A 26,015-nucleotide genomic window follows, 5' to 3' on the forward strand; every position below is an offset into this window, starting at 1 on the left:
TTTCCCAAAGAAAAATGTTTTTCACTGTAAGCTGAAATGTTACTATAATTATAAAATATATATGAGCCATATCCTCGAACTCTACTAAAATTCAGTCTATAACTTCTCTGTCAGAAATAATTTTAAATTGATATATGAATTAGATTTGATTTGAATCACTACTAAGTTCAAACACAACTGAAGTTATTGAAAACACTTAGGCCGATTCCTGAACTGGAATAGAAGGAACTGCAGAGAATCAAACTTTTCCACTAAAATCAGGAAAAAGATGCCCACTGTCATTTTACTGCTCTTCTTTAGACAGAAGACTAATATCTAAAATATATAAAAAATTTTAAAAATTAGGACATCTAAAATAAGACTCAATAAAAAACAGCAAGTCAGATTAATAGATGCTTCTCAGAAGTATAAATAACTAATAAATTATGAAAAAATGTTCAACATCTCTGTTGCAAATTAAATAATGCAAATTAAAATAATGCTAAGATTTCATTTCACATTAGACAGCATGGCAATCATGCAAAAATGCAGGTATAGTTACAAAGAAAAAGGAATCCTCCTATATTGTTGGCAAAAATGTATGCTAGTACAACCATTATGGAAATCTCAAAGAACTAAAATTAGAAATCCGGCTTGACCCAGCTCTCCACCTTCTCTGTATTATCCCAGAACAACTAAGACGTTATAGTCCAGTGATACATGCATACCAGTGTTACAGCAGCAGCTGTAAAATAGCTAAATCCTGGAAGCAGGCTGTAAGTTCACCAACAGATGAAGAGATAAAGAAAATATAGTATCTCGATGTAACAGAGTGCTTCTCGTCTGTAAAAAAAGATAAATCCAAGATATCTATAAAAGAATTGTTAGACCTGTGAAGTATAGTGTTAAGTGAAATAAGTCAGATACACAAACTTAAATACAATATGATATCTCTAATTTGTATAAGGTAAAGTACAAATTAAAAGCAAAATAAAGGGATTGAGAATATAGCTCAGCAGTATAAGCGCTTGCCTGGCAAGAATGAGGTTGAGTTCGATCCCTCATACAAAAAAATAAAAATAAAATAAAGGACTGACGGAAGGAAACATGGAGGTGTTTACACATGGGAAGGTGTCCAAGCAACCAAGGACAAGGGAGAACAGGGAACAGCAGGAGAAGTAAAAAGCTTTAAAATGTATCATGTGCGTATACCAAATACAGTAAGCATAAGTGTTATACGTCATAAGCATGAATTTAAAATAGTAAAAATAAGAATGAAAATGGGGAAAAGGAATTTTGAGGTGGACAAGTGAATTTGCTAGGGATGAAAAGGAGAATAAAAAGCAATCAAGATGTGTTACCTATATATATTTACTCCCTAAAGTGAATGTGAATTTTATATACTGCCAACATGTACAAACAAAATAACACTTTAACAAATTTACTCTCATCTTTGTCAACTGATTTCAGTTTCTCAGTTCAGTAATATGTGGAATTTTACATTGGTTGATTGGAATTTCAGCCACAAGCTAAAAAACATTTTTTACACTAGGAACCATATTGTTTCTTTGTCCTATCTCTCAAACTTGTAGATTTTAAATCGTTTTAATTTCTTTGTGGTGACTTTTTCAGTATGAACCTGCATGAAGCTGCTGTTCCATGTAACATGAAGTTATGTAAAAGCTTGGCAACCCTACAGTATGTATAACCTAGACCATATTCCATTTAGAGATCAAATGACTTAGATAAGGAATTAACCAAGCCATCATCAATCAACCAATTAATTAGAATAAAACTTGCAATATCCTCAGAGAACTAAGTAAGGATGACATGCTCATATTTCAAAACTGTGGTTTTCATAAGTGTTTAAAATACATTCCTTTTTATCTGATCTGTGAAAGTGAGTCGGGTTTTCAACTGTTCCTATACATGGCAAGCATTTTATTTCAGTTTTTTTTAACTTAGTTATCAATGAAAGTGGCTGATGTAGAGGAAAAAAATCCTCTGATTTACAATCTAATTTTTAAATTTAATTTTAAATTTAATTTTAAATCCTCTGATTTACAATTTAATTTTCCTAAAAAATAATTTTTCTTTTAGGTAATTTAAAACCATTTTTCAAGCACAAAATAGACCTGCTATTATTGGTCAGGGCCTTAACAAAAAATAATGAATTTGTAAGTCTAACCTGGATTTTACCCATGAAATATTAAATAAAAAAGAATGTAGTCATCAAAAATAGTACAAAACTGTATTTTGTTGCTAATTATTTGAACTTATGCTACGTATGGTTGATAGTCAGCTAGTCTGCTACTTGTCTGTATAAAGCAAATTTATTGTAACATAAAAATAGCATTTTACTTTATTTTCTTTTTGATACTTTATTAAATAAATGAATTACTCCATGCAGCCATTAAGACTATATGAATTTCTATTGCCAACCATGATAATTAGAGAAGACACTGAAAATACAGCTGTACCCTTTACCTGTAACAATAGACTTATCACTTGCTAGGATGGAAAACACAAGACTTTTGAGAGCCCTATCTGAGTTCCTGCCAAGGCTCTGTGACTTCTTTGCTGTGTGACTGACTTCCGGCAAGGAGTAGAACCTCTCCAGACTTTAGTTCTTGTGTTGGACACTTGCACTCCTCTTCCAGATGCACTACCTGTCTCCACCCTACAGTGGTACTCAAGACACTGACTTGCAGGGACTCATCCACAGGCTTCCACTGAAGTTCAGCTAATGGGAACCTGCGGAAGACCCTTGGAGGGTCTGGATGATTCCCATTTCTTTCCTGAGCTTTGGAGCCCGGGTGTAGTGACCATTCTGCCTGACCATAGTGCTCATGGAACCTACACACTCCTCCGTGGCTCTCTCTTCCTCAAGGCATCGCTGTGGAATCCCTTGATTTCTCAACCCCATTTACCTAACTTAGGGGTGGCACCTTATAATTCTTTGGTTCAATTACAAATTCTCATTATGAAGAAAGAAAGAAAGAAAGAAAGAAAGAAAGAAAGAAAGAAAGAAAGAAAGAAAGAAAGAAAGAAAGAAAGAAAGAAAGAAAGTTAGGTGCAATGAAATTGTCAGACCCCCTAAGTTTAAACATTGGCATATCTCTGTATTACAAAGACTTAAATAAGAAGGTGTTAGAGATTCTAGGACACCTCTACTTTACCACTACTCAGTATTTTGTTTTCTAGTCATAAACACACTATTAGATAGATAGACATATTCACACAGGCAGTCTGAGCAGAGACATAGGGAAACAAACCACTCTATGAGATGTATTATCTCTAAATATTGGCAGTATCTTACATAGATCATAAGTTAAATAAGAAAATCGGAGCATTGTAGTAAAGAATTATTATCTGGATTTTAAAAAATATTATTCTGGCTTTAGAGTCCATCCACATTAGTCATATTTTATTTCAAGCCAAGTTAAGCATGTTTGAATTGCTTCATCATTTTATAGCAAAATAAATATAGAATTTCTGCTTTATATTATCTGCTCAGTTTGCTTCAGTTTTACAAACACAGCTTGATCATTTATACTGTTCTATATATTGATTCCACATATATACAAAACACTTTTTATATGTTTAGAATTCACTCAACAGATTTAATAATCACTTTTACTATTTTACAGATCATCTAACTCTTGCAACACCAATTATTTACCAAACATGTCTTGGTTACATTACCTCCACAAATCTATTTTCTATCTTCATCTCAAATATAGGAGTGATTATGATAACACTGCAAGGAATTATGCTTAAACAGACAAGATATTTGAAGAACTATAAATTCATATGCACTGCTTGAACTGAAAACGAATATTTTTAAAAGGAATTGCAAAAGAGATAATACATATATTCTCTTTCTAGGTCAATGAGAAGATACTTTCCTTCTTTATACTACACTGGTACAGTAATAGCTAAGTATTCATTATACCTATTTTCTGTGCTAAGAATGATATTAAGTACTTTATATAGTTTTTGTTGGATTGTTTGCTTGCTTGCTTTTGGTACCGGGAATCAAACTCAGAAACTTGTGCTTGCCAAGCAGGCATTCGTGCAGCTGAGCTATATTTTCAGACCCTTTATATGTTTTTAAAATGTGTTCTATTTATATTTTTGCTTTTTCATGCATGAGAAACTATATTTAAGCGTGTGTGTCTGACTTACTTAACATTATGATCTGAAGGTGTATCTATTTTGCAGAGAAAGATCTTTCACAAATGGAAAGAGACCAAGAGATGGAAGGGAAGGGAAAGGGAAATTGGGGGGGGGGAGTTAATGTGACTAACAAAAGAAAAGTTTAAAAAATAAACAATGCAATCTTCATAACCCTCAGAGTATGTAAATGTGGAATTGCATTAGAATGCATTTAGTATAAAAACTAAAACATTTGACAGCTGAATAATGGTATGTCTCTTGCATGTTAGAGATCCAAAACTATGGTCCTATGATGGTGCAGAAGCTCCACAAAGCCCACAATGATCTCAACCCTTCTAGAAGCTTCTAGAAGCTTAAGAATTTATAGTTCTTCAAATATCTTGTATGTTTAAGCATAATTCCTAGAAGCAGACATGGGCTAGAACTTCTTGTTTACAGAATGGTTTGGAGCCCTAACCAGTACATCACTTTGTAGATAGGAATAGGAGGAAGGAAAACAAACGAGGGCGAAAGGTCACCAAACAGCTAAATGTACCACCTATCCACCCTGATTCAACCACTTTCACTTATAGCCCTTAAGAAAGGACAAGGAGCTTTCTGTGGAGGATTCTGGGAAATGTAGTTCATAGCTGCAATGTGGTCAGAACAGTCATGAGACGTCTTCAGTCACATGAAGTAGGGCCACATCATGAATGACAGTACAGAAAACACTTGGGTCACTACTTGTTTTGTGGAGTAAATAAATGTTGATTAATTAATCACAGCTCTTAAAGCAACCAAACAACAGTCTGACTTTCACTGTTTCTACCTAGATATCCCCTCAAAGCCTCGTGTGATCACAGATAGGGCTTTTGAATTAGGGGGATGCCACAGTTAAGTGGGATGCAGTTAAATGGGTCTTGGAAGAGGCAGGTGACTGAGTAAGTGACCCAGTAAGGTGCATCTTCCTGCCTGGTTGCTCCCTGCTCAGTGACACTGTGACATAAGCAGTTGTTCCTTTCTATGCTGCTCTGCCGTCTTCCATTGGAGGCAGTCATTCGTGAAATGTAACCATGATCCAAAATAAACATTTCCTTCAAGTTGTAAGTGCTGTATATCTTGTCTTGCCAATGTAACTGAAACACTGATGCCTTATCAGTAACATCTCTTAAAATGACTTTTACCAGGTAATGTTGCATGTTTAAGATGGAAATACATATTTAATATAGCAAGATTGAGAAGAAAATGTAATGAGTCTTTGGTAAACATTGAGGTAGTTTTGGAGGTGTGTGTGTGTGTGTGTGTGTGCGCGTGTGCATGCATTTGTGCATGTGTGTGTGTATGTAAGTGTCTGTGTGTGTGTGTGTGTCTTAGGGCTTAGAGAATAAAACAAATGACATTGATGGCAAAAATTAAAACAAGTCCTACCAATGGAGAAAAATACAAAGGGCAAAATTTTGTGTGCAAGAAATTTCTATTCAGTTTACAACTAATATACATTAATCAAGTTATAAACTAGGATAAGCAAGATTTATTTCTTGTATTTATTTCTTTGTATTTTTACCAGATCAGTTATCGAGCTGGACCACACTAGGTGAGGTATAACAGTTGTTAAATGTTTCACAATCAGTTCAAAGTCATCCCTTTCTACTGCCAGTGCTGCCAGAGACCCCATTCCAAACCCCTATCTCTCTTCATGCCTGACAACTCAAGAGAATGTGTGAAGCATACCAGGCAGCTTCCAGCACTTTCCACCCAGCATAGGCTCTAATTGGTTGGCACCAGTGTTGCGAAATTACTAAATATTTATCGTTGCCTTGTGTTGTAGTTAGGGGTTATAAGGAGAACAATTAGAATCAGGACACTGAATTTACAATATTATCTTGTCATGGTCACCCAGAGTTAACACAAGATAGTGCAGGAAATCTGTCCACAACATTAAAGACCCAGAATATTCAGCCAAAGGCCTGGATCCCACAGCAGTGTCCTGCATGAGTCCAGCTAAAAATCTAGAGCCTGTGACAATGCCTCCTACAAGTCTGGCTTGAGGTCTAGATCCCACAAGAAGGATTCACGCCAGTGTCTTTTATGAATCTATGCTGAGAAGGCCCAAAGGTCAAGTGAGAAAGTCTGTGCCAGCAGGGTGAAAGATCTGTGCTGATAGGTTGAAGGTTCCATGCTGGAACCAGTAAGTCGTGCTTACAACAGAGACCAGGGCTGTCCTGAAAAGCACCACAGCCATCCTCAGTGATACAGAGGTCCCGAGCTCCTCCAATAATAAGCACCATCGAGTACATGTCAGGAAGCCAGCATGATGAGTTTCTCCTGGAGATTAAACAGCACACATCTTCCCCTCCACAGCCAGAAAGCAATGCTCAATATAAGGACCAGAGCTCCCCCAAAGCCACTCTCACCAACAAGGTACCGAGCTCCTCTGATGACAATAGTCGAACTCACACTGGGGAAGCTAGTCATGATGAACTTCTCCAGGAGAACCAGCAGTTCAAACAGCAACACTTAGAGAAACCCACAGTGCCTCACTTCTCCTCCATGTCTCTATGCAGGCAACTTTCCTCAGAAGGACCATCTATGCTCAGCACCATGCTGATTTAATTCAGCTGGTGTTAGTTGACCAGCAGTTCTTAATCCATCATACCTTAGTCTTTATTTAATCTTACTAGTAAGCTTAGAGACCATTGTTTTTGAGAGGCAAACACATTGCAACTGACATTGCCAAAAACAGTGTCAGTTACTCCAAGGTTCCCATCTTCCTAGAGGTTGTACCTTGGTTTAGAAAGTAATTCAAAAGTATTAGATATGGAGATCTAAGGGGGTGTGGGGAAGAATTTTGCCCTTGGTATTGTTTACTGACTAAGTGGAAGCCACGAAGGCATCATCACAATCATTGAGATCATTATTTACTGATTGTTGGTCCCAGAATGTACCACCTCCCTCCTCTTCACTGCCATCCTTAATCTGCAGCTCCCGAGTCCTCAACTGCACTGATCTTGGGAACATGAAGGGCACTGTGTCGTTCCTGCACAAGACAGGCACAGGGAGAGCTCACTGGTTCCTCACCACTTCATTCCATGACAGTGTTGTCCAAGAAGAACTAGGGCACAGCCTCCAGTGAAAGCCACAAGCGTAATATGTACATTTAAAAAGTGAAACAAAACAACTCAAATTAATTTAGTAATGTGTTTTAGTTAGTCTGATAGGAACAGATGTTATTACTTCAATATGTAATCAATATAAAAGTCACTGAGATATTTTAGATTCTATAATTGTGATGAATCTTCAAAAATTCAGTATACCTTGGAATATGATTTAAAGCATCCACACTGCAGGAATTCGAAAACATGCATAGGCAAATGGACAAACGTTTATTTGCAAGGGAGTTTACCAGATTTTGAAGGCTCACCAAAATAACAGAATGTAAAATAGCACAGGCAAATGTTGCTTCTGTTCCTATCTGGCCCTGGAAACAGGAGGTCTCTGGAATTTAGTGTATTTTTCAAATTCTGAGTGCCCAAGCTCTCCTAGTCACTACATCCATCCAGAGATTCTGTATACCTGAAAGTCCCTGCATAGCACAGCCCACTGTTTGGAAAGCATGAGTCTTTTCCCAAAGACACTGGCTTTTTTTTGCTAGATACTGGGAATCTTTTCATGAAAGTACCATGCACCCAATGAGAAGCACATGAGAGAAAAGGAAACATGGCAAAAACTCTCAGTTTTGCAAAGCATTTATTTGGTTCTTGTTATAAATCAGAATTCACATAAATGGATCACAACCACTGGGCCAAGGAAAATTAGACTGACCACAACTGAACATTCCAGCTTGTCTGAAAAACCAGCAATTTATGCCTCTTTTCCTGGCACAATTATTAATAGCCACTTCCCCTTTCACTTTCAAAACTGTCTTGGCTTGGGAATAAATGATGGCATCAGATAATTACAGCCAAGCAAGTAATCCAAATTTTTAAATAAGTAAACCGAGTACAAGAGGAATGAAGTATGTGTCTACAGTCAAGAGTCCATCATAAAGCATAATTCATTCATTCTATCTAACATTAAAATCCATCTTTCTTCTACTGGGTCAAGCACAGTACTGTGTAGTCTTGGGGTCACTGGCATTGGAGAAATATTATTTGGAAATTTTTCACTTTTATCTCTAACTTCATTATATTCATCTGTCTTCTGTTAAAAACACAGCCCCCCAAATGTTAATAGCATCTTTATCTTGTGCCCCAAAGGTCTCCTATGCCAAGTAAATACTGTTCAGTAGTTCAAAAAACAACCAGTAATAACTCTCAACTTTCAAGTGCTGGTTCACTAAGGAAGAAATTAAGAGGTTTTGATGACTTCATGCATCATTAATCACTAAGATTTAGAAGTCAGTAGCTACACCCTGCAAAACTGAACATGCCATTTAAATCAAGGGACTAGAAAGAAGCTGCCTGCCACCTAAGCTCACAGGGACAGTCAGTTCCTTCAGAATAGGCATAGTAGGCTAGAAGCAGATTTTAGTAGCATAAGAAGATCAGTGAGTATTGATTTAGTAGCTGGGCCTCCACGGTCTGCATAGACAGTAACAGTGGCCATAAATAAAGGACTTTATTATACCCTCCCCACAAAAATATGCTTTTTTAGTCTGAAAAATATGGACTGTTATGGAAGAAATAGACTCCCACAATGTTTGAACAATATAAGAGAAAAATCTGGACAGTTGAAAATGTCATAAAAAACAATATGAAAGGGAAATTTTAAAAGACTGAACACAGCTTGGCCTTGAGAGAATCCAAGTATAGCATCACCAGCTGCAATAATGAAAAAGAAAGGAGAAGTTTTTGTTTGTTGGTTTGTTTTCTTTCCCTAGTACAGGCAAGGAAAGGAGGAGGTAGCTTCAGTGAAGGGAACAGTGACAGCTTGGGGCGTAAGAGAATTCTCTCGCTAATAAGAACCAGGTAGAATTTTCAAAACCGCGAAACCTTTGAGGATCCTCTTATCAAGGGTTAGGGAACAGACAGGAAGATTGATGGGAGGGCTACTGGGGCTATTGGAACACTGTAGGGATCTGGCAGACCAAAAAAAAAAAAAAAAAAAAAAAAGAGTGCTTATAAATATTATTACTACATATGTGCGCCATTCCTCCTGTGATATTAAAAACAGCTGCTATCAAGGATCAAACATTCGGGCCATTCTGGGACTGCGATTTTCAACTCCAGAATGCACCAATAAATATCAGATTTGAACAGCGCTTTAAAAACCTTAAATCCCGAAATTAAGAGAGGATTTATTCTGCTCTGCCACGTTTTTCTTCTTATTCTGGCATCACCTTCGACCCTGGTTTCATTCCCTTGGGACAGGGTTCAAAACCCTGTATTATATGGGTGCTTTCTGTTCCAACCCTCCACCTCCCTTCCCTGGAGCCTCACAGGTCTGTTGGATTGAAATTTGCTTGCAATGATACGCTAGTAAATCAACTGGGCACCAGAGAGTTCTGATTTGTAGCATTTTCTGGTTTTCATAGTAAAAATCCTCCCACCATGGCCTATTTCAAGGACAACTATGTTTTAATGAATAGCTTGCAGAATTCCTAAAAACCCCACAGTGAATTTTCCGAAGCTGATGTGGTCATAACCATCTCAGCACTGGCAGGGGAAGTCTCATAAATGCAATTCTCTGCCCTGCACAAATACTCCAAATCTTGAGCAATCTTACATGAAAACAATGACAGAAATAAACCCAGCTGCCTCCTGGTAAGCACTGGGTATGTACCTCATTTGAGTCCTTCAAAATAACTGAGTTGACTCCCATGAGGATAAAATGAAGGCATTAAGATTATGAGAAGGAAGAAAGGCTTAGGGAGCTAATCATGTGGTAGCAGAAATTACAGAAGAAATGTTCAAACAGGCCTAAGTGACTCTCAAATCAATCACGTAACTCTGCTCTCTCCTACTTCCTTTATAGTGAATCCAGCTTTCTGGAGGGGCTTTCAGAAGCCCTGCTGTGCTAGCGTTAGTACTTCTTGGTAATTCATTCCTTACCAGACGTGGTCTTTAGCACTGCCACCCTTGTTAGACATGAAGGGACTGTCAGCTAATGAGAAGCAGAGCTGCGTCTCAGATACCCATTCACCTCATCAGTAGCCTCGCATGAGTGTGCCAGCAACGTTTTGGGGTGGGTGAAAGAGGGACTGATTGGAACAGAATCTACATCCGAATTCTCAGTGTGGCACATTCTGGTATCAAAGCCTCAGGATTAAGAATCAGGTTGGTAAAGAAGATGCTGAGTAGTTTCTTGGTAGAATTTTGTCCAAGACACTGCCAGCACCTCTCCTCGGTATGTATTTACTTTTTTAAAAGGTAAGAAAGATAAAAGATTTAAGTCAACATTCTCAACTTACATATGACATGGGTTTACTGTTACTGATATTGATATTTCTTGCACTCTTTAAACTGCAGAACTTTCAAATAGCCATTGTATTGATTCCCTGCCCACTAAATGATTAAACATCACCCTCCCAGATTTGAAGTTATGTGCACTTATCCTGTCTCTCAGCTCTTTGACCTACAAAACTAGAGCCTCAAGAGCCACACCTAGAGTGACTGGTAATTCTAGGAGGGTTTTCAGCTGGATAATAATCATCATACTTCAAACAAATTTTGTCAAGCACTTTTTAAAATGAGACACTAGAGTTCTTAAGTAAAAGTAATGGAGTATTTCTATGCATTTGACTTCATTTCACAATGTATAAATTAACTAACAAAATTAGCCTCAGCCATACTTGAGAGGCCTGTACACTTGTCAAATCCAAGAGTTTCATGTGTATCAGAAGGGAGAATCGAAATCAATTCGTCTTCCATTCATTCATCCCATGACCTTAATAGAATCTTTATGCCCAAAATGTTATGCATATTCTAATTTGGTTTTTATGCCATGTCTAACAATAAAAACTAATTAGAACCAAGAGACAGTCTTTCTAAGTACATATTTCTTTCTTTCAATATATGTCACAGAATTATCTTAGCAAGGTTCTTTCTGAATGACTGTTTTATATGCTTCCCTCAATTTGCCATGGTACTTTGCACATTGAAGGCCCTTGGCAATATTGCCTGAGTGACTCCTTGACCTTTAGTTCTTATAAAAACAGCTGGATATGGGAGAAAAGGCAGAATTCAGTTTTTATTAACTTAGAATACCTTATTTGTCAGTGGTATGTTGATTGCATTTTCTTTAAGTACACAGAGTAATCCATTATTCTGCAGTGCAGAAATCATGTCAGATAGAAGGATCCTAATTTTGTGTGTGCTTCAATATTTGTTTTCTAGTCTCATAGATATATTAAAACAGGATTTTCCATTTAAAGTAATTCATTAAATTACAGCTTTCAGAGCTAAGTATTTGCATGCCATCAAGTGTCTAATTTCAAATAGCTCAGGATTTAGAACTCTACCAGTGTCCTACTCTTATGTAGAGAACAACTTGAACACCGAATGATAAGCTATTTTTTATTAGAGTGTTTTGTTTATTCATTCTTCCTGTCAATGTTATAGACATAAAGTGTCAGCTATTTTTCAAGTATTAAAAGCATTTAGAGAAGAAGAAAAAGAACAAAGGGGAGGAGGAGAGGAAAAGGAGGAAGAAAGGGGTACCTTCTCCGTGGGCAGAGTATGAATGAAGTAAAGAGAATTATGGAAGAGTGAAGTGTTTCATTTCTACAAACATGAGAGTACAAAGTTTTACGTTCCTCAAGTAGACGCAGTCAAAGAAGTTTTGTAAGTAGTAATGTCCAACTTCAGAAAGCTTTTAAATTCCATTTATGGTTTCTACAAAATTGGATCACACCAACGTAAAAGAACTAACTTAGAACTCATTTTCCCTTTTTGATATTTTCTTTCCTTGATCTAAAGGAGCAGAGCCTCATTGGTTTGGTGAAGAAGACCCTTCATCACCTAGCAGGGTGACCTTCATGGTTAAGTTGGTCCTTACAATGGACAGGACAATGGTCCCAAAGATGCTGGCACCTTAATCTTTAGAAACTGATAACATATTAGGTTATATTGCAAAGATAAATAGAGATGACATTAAGGGTGCTGGTCAGCAAATGTTAAACAGAGTGATGGTTTTGGGTTATCTGGGTGGGCAAAGTGTAATCACAGGGGCCTTCAAAGTAGGTCAGCAAGACACTTCGTTGCTGGCCATAAAGATGGAAGACAAGAGCCACCAGTTGATCTCCCAACACTAGAAAAGTTAAACAAAAGAATCTCTGAGAATCTCTGACATGAAACACAGCCTTGTCAGCCTTAATTGTAGCCCAGTGAGCAGGTGTCAGACTTCCTTCAAATCTCCAGAACTGTAAGATAAGAAAGTTTTATTGTTTTAAGCCATGGGATTTGGGGGATTGGATTATAGGAGCCACATAAAACTATTACAGTGCTAATGAGTAGAAAGACCACACGCTGAGGCATCAGGAGGAGGGCCATTCAGTCAGGGCCACCCAGAGGAAGTGGCAAAGCACAGCTAGAGGGCTGTGATTCTGGTCAAACAAGCAATTCTGGAGAAGGTTCCAGAACAATACTTACCATCACCAAACTCTGCGTTCAAGAACAATGAAAATGGTAATGATTATGCTCTTTACCTGTTGTCACATTTTTTAAAAAGCAAAGCTCAGAAAGTTTCACATGCTTCTGACTCCTGCTAGGGGAAAGTGGTTGTTTCTCAAGGGGAGAATGTAAGCCATGCTAATAGAAGAAATAAACTTTGTGTAAGCTAGTCATTTGGAGAAAAATAAAAACAAATGAGTAACTTTAACAAAAAAGCTAGCGGCAGCATGCAGTGGTGCACACCATTCTCAGAAGGATGAGGAAGGAGGATCATAAGTTTAAGGCCAGCTGGGGCAATTTTAGCAAGACACTGTCTCAAATGTTTTGAAAAAGACTTCCATTATAATTCAATGATAAGGTCTCCTCACCCCGCTGCAGGTTTAAGCCTTACTATTACAAAACCAAAATGTATCTGCTCTTTTTGGTGACATGCTTTCATTTTAAATAAGAAAATCACCTACAACCCACGTTCATGTAGATCATGGAGCCCAGACCACACTACTCACTCACTACTTTCAGAAGCATCAAACACAGACTGCAGAAAGGCATCTGGTATCATCTGCTCAACCCTGATCTCCTAGGACAAGTCTAAAGACCAAACTCCTACCTAGAAGGCACGTACAAATAAAACAAGGGGAAGGGGAGGGCACAGAAAGACAAAGGGGTGAAAGTCTTCATGGGAAAATGTACTTTCAGGGATCAAAGCTGAATGCTTTCTCCCAAGGGAATCAGTAACTGTCAACTCTTATTCCCATATCTCATCTCTTCAATGTGTTATTAAAATAAGACTGTGCTTTGTAAATAAGACTGTGACATGGTTCCTACCGTGCGTATGTGCTCCGTATCTGGGAATTAGTTTCCCAGGGAGCAGGAGAACCTGAGGAAAAAGCAAAACTACTCTCCCCAGTCATTTTGCAGGTTCCAGGGAGAAATTTAGAGGGGTTCACCAGCCTGGAAATATCTATATGCAAGATATGTGTATGACATACTATCTATGTAAATATGTTTATGTAAACACAGTCTTCTCTCAGTGTCCAACAAGGTTGGTCTCAAGACATCACAAATACAAAAATCTGTGGATGTCTAAGTTCTTTTTACAATTTAGTATCTGCATAGAACCATGTGCTTTAGGTCATATATAGCTTACATAGTACTTAATATAGTATGTGTGCTATGTAAATAATTGTAGTGTTGCATTGTTTAGGCCATAATGACAAGAAAACTCTGGACAAATTCAAAACAGAAAACATTTTCAAATATTTTCAATCCACAGTTGGTTAAATTCACAGATACGGAAGTCTGCATAAATGATAGATTAGATACATACATACACACATGCATACATACATATTTTTAAAGAACTGGTTTATACTGTGAAACAAGAGAAGCAGCAAGTTTATAGGGCAGGCTGGAAAGCTGGAAACTCAGAGAATTTATCTTATAGTCATGAAGCCAAATGTCTTCTCTGAAACATTTCCTGAGGCTTTTAGTTGACAGAATGAAGCCCACTGACTGTAAATATTAATCACATCAAACAAAATACATTTCCAGCAGCACCTAGATTGGTACTGGAATCAATGGTGGGCACCGCAGCCTGACGTGCAATGGGCCATCACAAGAGCCTGCAGTATCACGTGTTCTTCCCACCCTGAGGATAATGATACCCAGCTGCAACCGCAGGGACCCCACAAGCTTCAGGGACAGAGGCGCACGAGCTAGAGAGCAGTGGCATGTGCCTGGTTGCCTCGGCCCCTCACAAAGAGCACAGGAGACAGAGGTGTCATACCTCTGCTGGTTACACTGCACCACACCTGCATCCTTAGTGAGAGCCCAGCATTCTGCCAAAAGCATCAGATGCACCTGATTCTCAGCTTCCCCACAGTAAAATGAAATATAATATCTTCTTTCTATTGCTCATATTTCATTTTTATTGTAAAAGTCATCCATGCTTATTGTAGAATATTTGAAAATTGCACAACAGTAGAAAGAAAATGAAAATCTCTCTCATAAACCTGCCACCCATAGACAACTGCTAACATTTCTTTTGTCTGACTTTCTAAAACCTCTGTTTTCAGTACCATACTGACAAAAGAAAATATGAGGCCCAATTCTCAAGAATAATAAAATTCAAAGCAGCTTATATTGTGTAAGGTTTGGGATTTAGAAAAGCTGACATTTTCAATGGAAACTTTTCACTTTCTCTCCCGGATTTTCTCCTCCTCCTGTGTTTTCTTCTTCGAATTAAGGCATAACTGTCAACCTGCTCTACCAACTTTCAGGTTTTGGCCCTGGACACTGTCTTCCCAGGAAGTAGTTTCACTCTGTGGCCAGACCTCCAGCCAGGAGGGGAACGCACACCCCAGCGAGGTGTTCAAGCACCACATCCAGTCAGCTGACCGAATCATAAAATTAGAAAGTTATGCTAGACCCTTCTCTCTCCGCATTGCTCACAAGGCTCATACTCCCTAACCCCCACCCAGCACACATATACACAAAGAGACAGAAAGGGAGAGAAATGACAAATTCTGCTGAATCTTCCTCTTTAATATTTCCGGAATGTGTCCACTCCTTTACACACTAATATGCCAGTCAAAAATGTCAGGGCTTCATCATTGTTTTACTTGCAATTTCGCAGTTGTTTTCTATCTTAGGTTAGGTTGCCTAGAAACAATTGTTGGCACCAGAGATTTCTATGCAGAAGTTTGCTAGAAAACACACTAAGAGAAATACTTGAAAAGAATTGAGGGAGATTTGTTGGACAGAGATTGAACTGCAGCACACATGTAAGATCTAGCTCATGCCTTCATCTACTCCAAAGCTAAGATTACTCGTCTGTATTTTCCCAACTTCAGGAAAATGGGGCTAACTACTAGGGAGGAACAAATACTGGACTTTGAAGCCGTCCCTCAACCTGCTAGAGCTCTCTGGAAAACACACCACAACAGCCACCATAGCTTCCTTTCCTGAAAGGGGTCTTTCGGTTTCACTATGGCTGGTCTTCCCATGGTTGCCATAGTAATGATTTTTAAATATTAGTTGATAATGCTACCAGCCACTGAAAATGCTCCAATTCTTGCTTAATTCTTTCAGAGAGACACTTTTTTTTATTTTAAAGAGTTGTAAAACTAAACATAATAAAACAGAATAAATCAGAAGAAAACAATGTAAGTGATAACAGATTTCAAAGCAAGACACCAGGAGATGTACAGTGGCTACCATAATGTCTCTTGTTTTCTTATAAATGGTTGTCTATGTCTTCACACACAATGAATTCATACAAAACAAAATAGTATAAAACTGATCAGAACAGAGTAATGAAGGCGTTACAGGCCTTCAAAGCCAGACAATAGGAAAATCAACAATGGCTGCCATAATGTGTCTAGTTCTCTTCAAAATAGCTGTCTATACCTTCATGTATGTTGAAATTAAATAATACAAAACAGACTAAAACCACTCTGAACAAAGAATAAAAGCATTACTGGATTTCACAGCATGACGATAGGAAATCAACAAGGGATACCATGTCTCTTTTTCTTCAAGGTAGCTGTTCCTTTCATCATGTGTAATATAATTGATTCTGGTAAACTATTCATAAATTCTATGCATGTATAAGCCTCTACATGTATACCGATCCTTTCTGTATCAAAGGGAAAAACAAAACAAAACAGATTACTAGAAAAACACGAAAAAATAAAGACAAATAAATAAATAACAATAGCAAAGAGCCCAAAACAGTGACGATATAGGCCTTCAAAACAAGGTGGTAGGAACAGAACTAAGGTTGATATTTTACATAGTGATCTTCAAGAGTTCCTCAGGTCACCAGACACAAACATGCAAAATTGTTCCTATCCTATGAATATTAACTGCTTTGTTCCAAGAACCTATAGAATTTGTAGCACAATCATCTTAGCTATCCTAAGTGTGTTTATTCAATTTTAGATATTTTTTTCTTAGATCTCTGACTTGGCAAAAAAAAAATCCAATGAGACTCAACTTTGCAGGTCTTACAGCCACACATCTTATAGCAGGCCTGCAGGGAGAGTAATACAAATTCACATGTTTCACTTCCATACAGTTGCTCTTTTTCTTTCATTTGTATAGACCAGTACCTCTCAATTTGATGCTGCTAAGTAACATTTTAAAACCATACAAGTATTTTTTGGTTTGCTCCTTTGTTCTAAATAAAAAGATACCAGGAAATTCCAAAAGTGAGAGTGCAAAAAATAGTCAACCAAGTCATTTTGCCTTGGGAAAGAAAAACTGAAAGCTGGTTTCAAAAAGAAAATTCTATGAATAGAAATTGCCCATCTTTATATGAAACCTATAGTTATAATGTAAAACCTCCAAGAACTATAACTAAAGTTACAATGGTCACTACATCTTTTTTGTTTTGTTTTGTTTTTGTTTTTGTTTTTGTTTTTGTTTTTGTTTTTTTTAATTTTTTGAAGCAGACAGTAGGGAAGGATAAATAGGCAGACCACACAGAATTTTTAGGGCAGTGGAACTTCTGTGTATGGTGGATACACATCATTATATATTTGTTGAAATCCATAGAAAATACAACATCAAAGTGAGCCCTCATGTCAACTCTGGACTGTGAATGACAATAATGCATTAATGCAAGTTTATCACTTTTAACAAATGTGCCATGACTATATCTTTATTGTATAGATTTGCCAGGTGTTTTATGTGCATCGCTATCTGTACTGACAGAATAAGCCCATTTACTGTGATAACCATTTTACAGGGGAAGAAACTGAGCTTCAAGCAAGTTAAGTAACTTGTTCATTCTTTTAGATATAAATGACATAACTGAGATTTGAACCTGAGGTGGCCAACCTCAGATCCTGTTCTTGAGATCCCTGAAGTCAGATTCATTGACACTGGAGTTTGGCCAAAAAAAGACAATGTGTTCAATTCTGATTTGAACATAACTGTGTAAGGAAATATTTGGTCAAGTTTGAAGAGGTAGTGTTCATTTAATTGTAATGGATCAGAGAATTTTCTCTTTAGATGATCACCCATCATGAAGCCATGCTACACAAATGAGAATTAATTAGCCTGAAGAGGAAAAGGTCAAGGAAAAAGGTACATATGTTTTCTTGATCATAAAGAGAAGAAAACAAAAATATGAGAGCACTTAAGATTTAGGTTCACTAAAACTAAGAAAAAAGTATAGCCCATAGGAATTACTTTTGTGTGTCATGTTGTTCAAAAGCTAATGACTAAGTCAAAGATCTTTAAATGCAATAGTACCTTCAACAAAGAGCTCCAAACAGTGATCTGTGAAGCTTCCCACAAAAACATTTGTGCAAGTATAAAAAAAATAGAAAAACAAGGAATCTAATTTCTTTCAATAAGAAATAACAAAGGAATGAAGCAACAAAGTCCTTTTCTAAAGATCAATGAAGCAAAGATAAATTACTGTGACTCTAGGAATTTTGATTAAATTTGCCTTCCTAGCCTCTTGGGCTGAGAGAACCACAGAAATGGAATTCATTTATTTATTCATCCATTCATGCCAAAATGATTTTACTGAATACATACTGTATATTAGACGTCATCATAACCACTGGGAAAGTTGTGATAAATACAACAGCTGCCACTGTCATATAAGTTAAACTCTAATGAGGGAAGTGGAAAACCTGATAGGAGAAGGTATAACAGACAATTATAACAGGAAATAGGAGAATCAAGAGTAAACCGTAGATGGAAGTGAGGCTTGTGGGTGGAGATTACATCATAAAGTGATCAGAGCTCAATCAGGGACTTACACAGTTTTGGATTTATGATTCTCATTCTGAGTGGCATTAAGAAATAGTAGACAGTTTTCAGTGGAATGATGGGACACGGCTGCTAGAGAAACAACTATAGAAAAGCAAAAGATCATGGGGGCTTGGACCAAATGGAAACAGTACAGAAGATGAGAAGTGGTCAAATTCACAGTGGCATGGCTACATTGGTATAAATTGATAATTCAAGACACCTCATGGGCTTTGAAGCTAACTAACACCATTTGCTAAAGTAGGAGAAGCTAGACAAAGAACAGAGAAAACTGCTAGATGATACACAGCTAAATTATTCTGCTTCAGATGTGTTAAAATTCTAATGCCTATTAGATATGCATGTGAGATTCTAAGTAAATAGATACACAAATTCAAACCTCAGAGGGGAGATTATTACTAAAATATACGTGTTTTAGTATCATTAAGACATCAAAGACTGATAGATCTCACTCTGATAGACAGAGATACAGAAAACATTGTCAATTACAAAACCCTGGGACGTGCTAACATTCAATAGGAAATAATATCACATTTATTGAATCCTACTATTCATCTTTATATGAGACACTTCACAAAAGACCTGAGCTGACTAACTTATTTAATACAAATCTTAAATATGAATCTACATGTCTTTATAAATGGGGAAACTGAAGCATACACATGCAAAGATACTTTTGTTGTCTGCAATAAAACTGAGGCTTCAACATAGTCTCTCTTACCCTTTGAGGTACCAGAGCTGGCTTCAGAACAGAGACAGAAATAGCAGTTAAGGAAGGATAGAAAAGTGTGTTAATTAGAATTTTATCACTTTGAGCAAATACCTGAGAAAACCATTTTAAAGGAGGAAAGATTTATCTTGACTCAGTTTCAGAGATTTTAGTCCAGGGTTCACCAGTTCCATTTCTGTTGGCGTGAGGTGGCCAGAGCATCATGGTGAAAGGGTCTGGAGGACAGGTACTCCCTCCATGGCAATCAGGAAGCAGAGAAAGGAAAAGCAACTTGCATGATCTGATCACTTCTCTAGATCTTAGTGAAGATCTGAACAGTGCTGCACTGGAGATCAACCCCAACACCTGAGCATTTGGGGGACACTTCATGTTTAAACAATAACAATAACAAGAAGTCAAAAAAGAAAAACTGAAGATCTGTGAGTTGAAAGCCACTGGTGATCATTACAATACTTCATGGAAGGACTAAATGTCAGAATAAAACTTGTCCAATGAGAGAAAGTAAACACACTAAGGATGCATTGCCAGTGAAATCAGGTTGTGTTTGAGGATAGAAAAGTGTAAAATAGTCCCTCATCTAGCAACATTGCAATATAATTAGAGCTGAATACCCATGTGAGATGTGCGCTGTGTTAGTTGCTTTCAAAAAGTCAGTTGTGACAGAACACCTGACATAAATCAACATGAAGAGAAACAGTTCCAGAAAATTCCATTAAGATCCTGTGATTTCTGAACCCCTATATAATTCCCAGTTACTTGAACTAAAACACTTGATACAGGACTAGGATACCTGAATAGGGCAGGCACACTCCCAGAATAGGGCAGACAGTACTATTTTGCAGACATTCTCCTGAACTAGTATTATCTGTGTTTCTGTACGAAATAGTCTCTTCCAATCAGTAAGTTATGTGATCACATCATTGTGAAGAAAGTAAAGCCTATATCAAGTCTGTGTAAAATGAAAATAGTTGAGTTATAGTTGAAGAATTAGAAACCTATAGTTTTAAACTACCTTCAATGAAACAGATACATATATATACTCAGTGATTTTCCTATCTATTATGGTTGTTAACTTGAAAAGTTTAGAAGTGTAACTGAGAGACTCAGCAGGCACCCGGATTCTTTGTAAATATCTTCATTCTGAACAAGAGGAGGACACAGAGATTTTGTGAGTGCTGTGTCTGCCCTGGAGGGAAGAGGTGGCCTGCACACAATATAAGGAAGAAAAAGAGGCTTGTTCCTCCACCTCGCCCTTTTGCTCCTGCTGCTTTTGCTGGCTGCTGCCTAGAAGTGTTGCGCCTCTGCCATGCCACCCTGCCTCGAAGCCAGCTAATTGTGGACTGAAACCTCCACAAAGAGTGAGCTAAATGAACTTTCCCTTCCTTAATTTTGGGTGTTGTATATTTTGTCCTGGCAATAAAAGTAACCATGGTCATATCCAATATCTGATGTCCAACACACAGATAGACTTCTCCATTAAAATAATATTTTAACCTGATTTTAGAAAGATATATAAATTTAGTTCCATATTTTGTGCAAGTCATAGACTTATTAGTTAACAGATGTAATTTTAAACTAGGTCTGATTGATTTCAGTAAAAAATAATAAGCTCATAAGCTTAGATTAAAGAGAGATAAATGTGTATATAACTTATAAATTTCCCACTTTTAAAAAATTAAAATATTCCTTTTTCTTTAATACTATGCTTAAATTATATCTTTGGAATACATTTTATACAAATAAGTGATAAAGACTATTTCTTCTTAATCTGTCTTAGAGAATTTAAAATTGAGCACAACCTACCAGAAACATTATTTAATAGTTATCAGCCAAAAACTGTGGAAGAGTTGGTTTAGAAAAATGACAGATACAACTCAGTTCCATTATGCAAATTTATGGTTGAATTGAGTGACTTCAAGAATGAAGATAAGGCTTAGTAGTATGTAGCATAATCAAGCAATTCAAATAATAGAACAGGCATTAAGTAAATTAAGTAAATTTTAAATAAAAGTCCAAAGAAGCAGAAGGAACTAGGAAGAAATGAGGGAAGGAAGGAAGGAGGGTGTGAGGACATTACCTTTAATTGAATCAGATTCTAATGAGTGTAGCGCAGAAGACCGCATGATAGGATTCTGTGATAGCAACTAGGTAATAAGGTTTAATACCTGGGTGCAGGCAGGCAGAGAGCAGCAGCAAAGCTATCTACCAAAACAGAGAGAAAGGCACCCCATTAATACGGATGGAAAGAAGGCAGGTGGGAAGATTTACTAAACATCTGTAGTTAAAGTTTTCTGGCAGTCTTGTATCTCTGTGGGCAAAGTCATTGTAAGCATCCAGTGTAAATTGTTGGATGTCTCCAAGTGTCCCCAGGACCTGCAAAATTCCTTTTCCTTTCTTGTCTCCTTCACAACATACTATACTTCCTGGTGACAGCCTGGGGTGCTGAGCTGAATTCCCCACTGAGAGTAGTGCTTCTCCTGGCAAGCAGGCTGGATGGAGACTGGAAGAGCAGAGCCAGGTCTGGTTAAAGCCTTACATTAATATTTGATCAGTGTTAACTTACGGTCTGATACTCAAGTGAGGATATCTGCTGCAGAATAACTTCTCAGATTTCTAGTTAGCATCTTACTCCAAGAATGCAAGTGGGGTCAGTTCCAGCACCAGTGATGCAGCAGTCATCTGACAAAGAAACTAGGAAGCATCAGCCTCACTGAAGGAGCAGACCTGAGAATCCCTTCCCTGTACTCCACCTCCATGTTTATGTTCATCATTTGTAGCTGTTTGGACCAAAATTAAAACCTACATTGACTGACCCTACTAGGAACCATAATGATTGACTAGACCAATTAAAGTGTGTTCCTCAGTAATTTTAACCTAGCAGGAATTCTAGTGGAAAACTGTTGGGAGCCGTGGCACTGTCAAGTCATCAGACGCGGTGATTGCGAGGCCTGTGGGAAAGTACAAAAGCCTGGGCTAGATTACCCCTCTCATCGAGCCCGCCTGTGTGGCACCTGTTTCTTATCACCCCACTAAGTTCCCGCCTCACAGGGTAGTCTGCCTAGCTATTAATCCTATATATAGCCAGTGCCTCCACCCCCGAGAGAGAGAGAGACTGAAGCACAAAGGGAGCCGCGGGGAGCGGACCGGTAGAGGCTTCGGGGCAGACTGAAGCACGGAAGGAGCCGCGGAGAGCGGACCAGTAGAGGCTTCGGGGCAGACTGTATAAGGAGAGAATAAAGAAAAGCCTGACCACTGCCAGACCTTGTCGTGTGTCTTTCCTGCCGGCCGGGAGCGACATCGACATTTGGAGGCCCGCACGGGGATTGATCAACCCCGAGACGCGGCGGTGGACTGCATTCTCCTACACAGTGCTGCAGCTGCAGGACAGGTGAGTAGAGGATAAGCCTGGGCCCTGGGTGGCGCGCACCTACAGGGTTTGTAGACTCCTCTCAACCTCACGCGTAAGTGGCGGGTTTCTTGGGCCTCACGCGGTGAGTATGAAACATAACACCAGAACTTAAGGTAATAAAAGAGTGTAAAACATAAACATAGAAGTAAAAATAACAGAAGATATATTAAAAATGGGAAACATGCCAAGTAAAGATACACAGCCTTGGTGTTGGTCCTTCGGAGACTCCTAAAGTCCAAGGACCTCAAGGTGGGGCGTAAGACTTTAGAAAATTTCCTTGCAGAGATTGACAGCTTTGCTCCCTGGTTTCTGCCTACAGGGCATGTAAACCTGCCCTCCTGGGAAAAGTTGGGCAGAGACCTTTCCCTAGCAGAGCGGGAGGGTAGAGCTTCAGTCTCTGCTCGTCCATTGTGGGAAATGATACACACGTGCCTAAAGAGTGAGGGTAGTTACGGGGGGAGCTCTCAAGAACTTGTAGAAGTACGCGAGGTGTTTGAACAGGCACAGTGAGGAAGCTCCCGACAGAGAAGGGTCCGTCAAGGAGGGCAGAGATACAAAAGAGGAAGCCGAGGCGCGGTTTGTGTCTTTCCGCAGGAATCGGGACGAGAACCAATGTGGGTCCCAGAGAGGTTGACGCGACAAGTCCCTCGACTGAAGATCAGGCCTGTTCCACCAGAGGCCAACCGCAGACCCAACAACAAGATGAGCCCTAAAAGAACTGCAGGACAATCCCTTTTTGGGGGCCTGGAACGGCTTGCTCCCCTATGTGCTACCCTTGTATACGCATGGCTCGCTCGCATGGCCTACGACCGCGTTTAAAAGTGACAGGCTTCCCACATTCTCCTCCCTAGACAACAACATGTAGCAGGGTGGGTGAGTCAATGACGGGTAAGAGCGTGCCTCCCCAGCACGACTCAACCTAAGCCAGGCCCTACCCCGTTCCGCTCGAAAGCCGCTGGATTGTTAGATAAATTTCTCTCCGAGGGGATTCGTGGAGAGAAATGAGTGCATGCCTATGTGCAACCAGGTTCCGTCCGGTTCATTCCTGGCCCTAGAAAAAAGGACGAGGGCCTCAGGGCCTTGGTGGACCCTGGGACGGCCGACCAGGGTCTACGCTAAGGGCCTACGGTGGGCCTCAGTTCGGGGCATAGGCCTCTGCACTCTATCCAGGACGGGCTGCGATGTGCGTAGCCATCATTTAAAATAAAATAGGGGGAGATGTTGGGAGCCGTGGCACTGTCAAGTCATCAGACGCGGTGATTGCGAGGCCTGTGGGAAAGTACAAAGGTCTGAGCTAGATTACCCCTCTCATCGAGCCCGCCTGTGTGGCACCTGTTTCTTATCACCCCACTAAGTTCCCGCCTCACAGGGTAGTCTGCCTAGCTATTAATCCTATATATAGCCAGTGCCTCCACCCCCGAGAGAGAGACTGAAGCACGAAAGGAGCCGCGGGGAGCGGACCGGTAGAGGCTTCGGGGCAGACTGAAGCACGGAAGGAGCCGCGGAGAGCGGACCGGTAGAGGCTTCGGGGCAGACTGTATAAGGAGAGAATAAAGAAAAGCCTGACCACCGCCAGACCTTGTCGTGTGTCTTTCCTGCCGGCCGGGAGCGACATCGACAGAAAACAGTGTTGTAATTAGTAGCATGAACAGAATAATAAAAACAGCAAGCCAGACATGAAGCAGAGAAACCTTAAATAAGCCAAATTATGAGCAAGCAGGAAATTTCAATAAGCAAAAAAATATAGCATAAAGCAGTAGTAAAACAGAAATCATAGGGAGCCCTTCAGAAAGTGAAAAAATAAGGGTCTCTGAGACCCCACGCTCCAGCACGGCCTTGATCCTATACAGCCTGCCTTCCAGCAGAGACTGCACACAGTGTGACCTGCTCTCCACAGTTCCCACTGTTTTTGTATAAGCCAGCTGCTCCATGTGAGAGCCCTTCTCCCTCCCTCACACAGGTAACCTTACAATAAATCTCCACTGAGACAGCCTGCTGGTTTTACAGCTAAACTTTATATGCACTATTTCTTAATGGCTAACATTTTTCCATCCATATTAATTACCAATCTCAAATGTTTGACAACCTGAAGTTTTGTGGCCATGGAGAGCGCAGAAATGTTGGAGAGGTTAATAAAAGCCAGGGGATGATGGTAGGAAGCATGAATGATGAGGTTCCAGGGTTTTGAATTGGAGGAGAGCAGTGGGTTTCACAGTAGATTTATGGGGATAGCTTGGATTATATTATCCTTGGATGAGTTTTATTTTCACAGCTAATTAACCCCTAAGTGTTAGTACAAATTTCCCCAAGCAGAGGATAGTCAGTATTTCAAATGTATTCAGGGTTCCTGAATCAGCTGTGACAGTGAGAGGCAGGCAAGATCTTTCTAGTCTCTGTCATACCTCTCAGTTTGCTTAGCACACCCAACTGTGTAAATCACTGAGAGTTTCCTCAAGCTATGTTCATTATCATCATGAGCAATATTCTTCACAGAGTAACCGTAAACCTGTTTACATTTCTAGTTTTCAGTGTGATGAAATTGAATGCTTTAGTAAAACAGATTTGTGCCTAGATCCATTTGTAAACTGTGCAAACCTCTTCCTCTGCTTCTTTTCTTTAATACCATCTCTGCTTTCCTCCATTGCTTGAGTTGAGTGAAGTGGAATAAGTTGTGGTAGAGAGAAAAGCAGGTAATACAATCTTACTAATTAATTAATAATAACCCACCCGGTGGACTGTGAACCACCTAAGGAGTTGAACCTGGTGAAGTGAACAATTTTCTCATTGTATACATCACCAAGGCACATTCAGCACCAGCAAAGAGAACTGAAAAAAGACAGAAAGGAAGCAAAGTACCGAGACAGTGCCAAGTCCATAGCATAGTGGGGATGGAACGACAGTCATCTCTGTTGTTTCTGCTATAGCTTCTTGGGCAACCAGAAGCACTCTACAACTGAAGATGGATGACTACTTGCCTCTCAGCTGAAGATGCATCATTGAGGCAAAGGTTTAGGATGCCTTTGTGCTCCTAGAGAAGTGGCAGACTCACTACCACCTCAAGTCTGAAGAATGGGAAAACAATCTGCTTGTGTTTGGAGCTGGGCACAGGATTCCAGCAAATGTGTGACAAACTCACATGTAGAAACTTCAAGTTAAATCAGAGAGCAGCTTAGAAATGGTGATGTATTTACCAGGCACTTGCACTGTATTAAATCTAAAGATGTTATGGTCCTTGGATTTGTAAAACAATGCCAAGTACTGAAGCAAACATCTTTAAGAGGAGACTTGTACCTTCTATAAGTTTACTTCATTTCACCGTTACTGGATATTTAGCCCTTGCAAA

At 39.1% G+C, this 26,015-nt stretch overlaps 2 long non-coding RNA genes across 2 annotated transcripts in view; one reads left to right on the top strand and one right to left on the bottom strand.

Annotated features, from left to right (window-relative positions):
- The window catches only part of LOC106026917 (uncharacterized), a 203,880-nt gene that overhangs the window by 17,029 nt on the left and 160,836 nt on the right, over positions 1-26,015 (bottom strand). The gene's annotated exons all lie outside the window — the stretch shown is intronic.
- On the top strand, positions 22,157-24,247 carry LOC134477038 (uncharacterized). The gene is made up of 2 exons (XR_010048939.1): positions 22,157-22,651; positions 23,267-24,247. It is a non-coding gene; the product is annotated as an uncharacterized LOC134477038 (long non-coding RNA).

Source organism: Cavia porcellus, unplaced genomic scaffold, assembly GCF_034190915.1.
Source record: "Cavia porcellus strain 051 isolate PalLab524CR breed Dunkin Hartley unplaced genomic scaffold, mCavPor4.1 scaffold_7, whole genome shotgun sequence".
Taxonomy (NCBI): domain Eukaryota; kingdom Metazoa; phylum Chordata; class Mammalia; order Rodentia; family Caviidae; genus Cavia; species Cavia porcellus.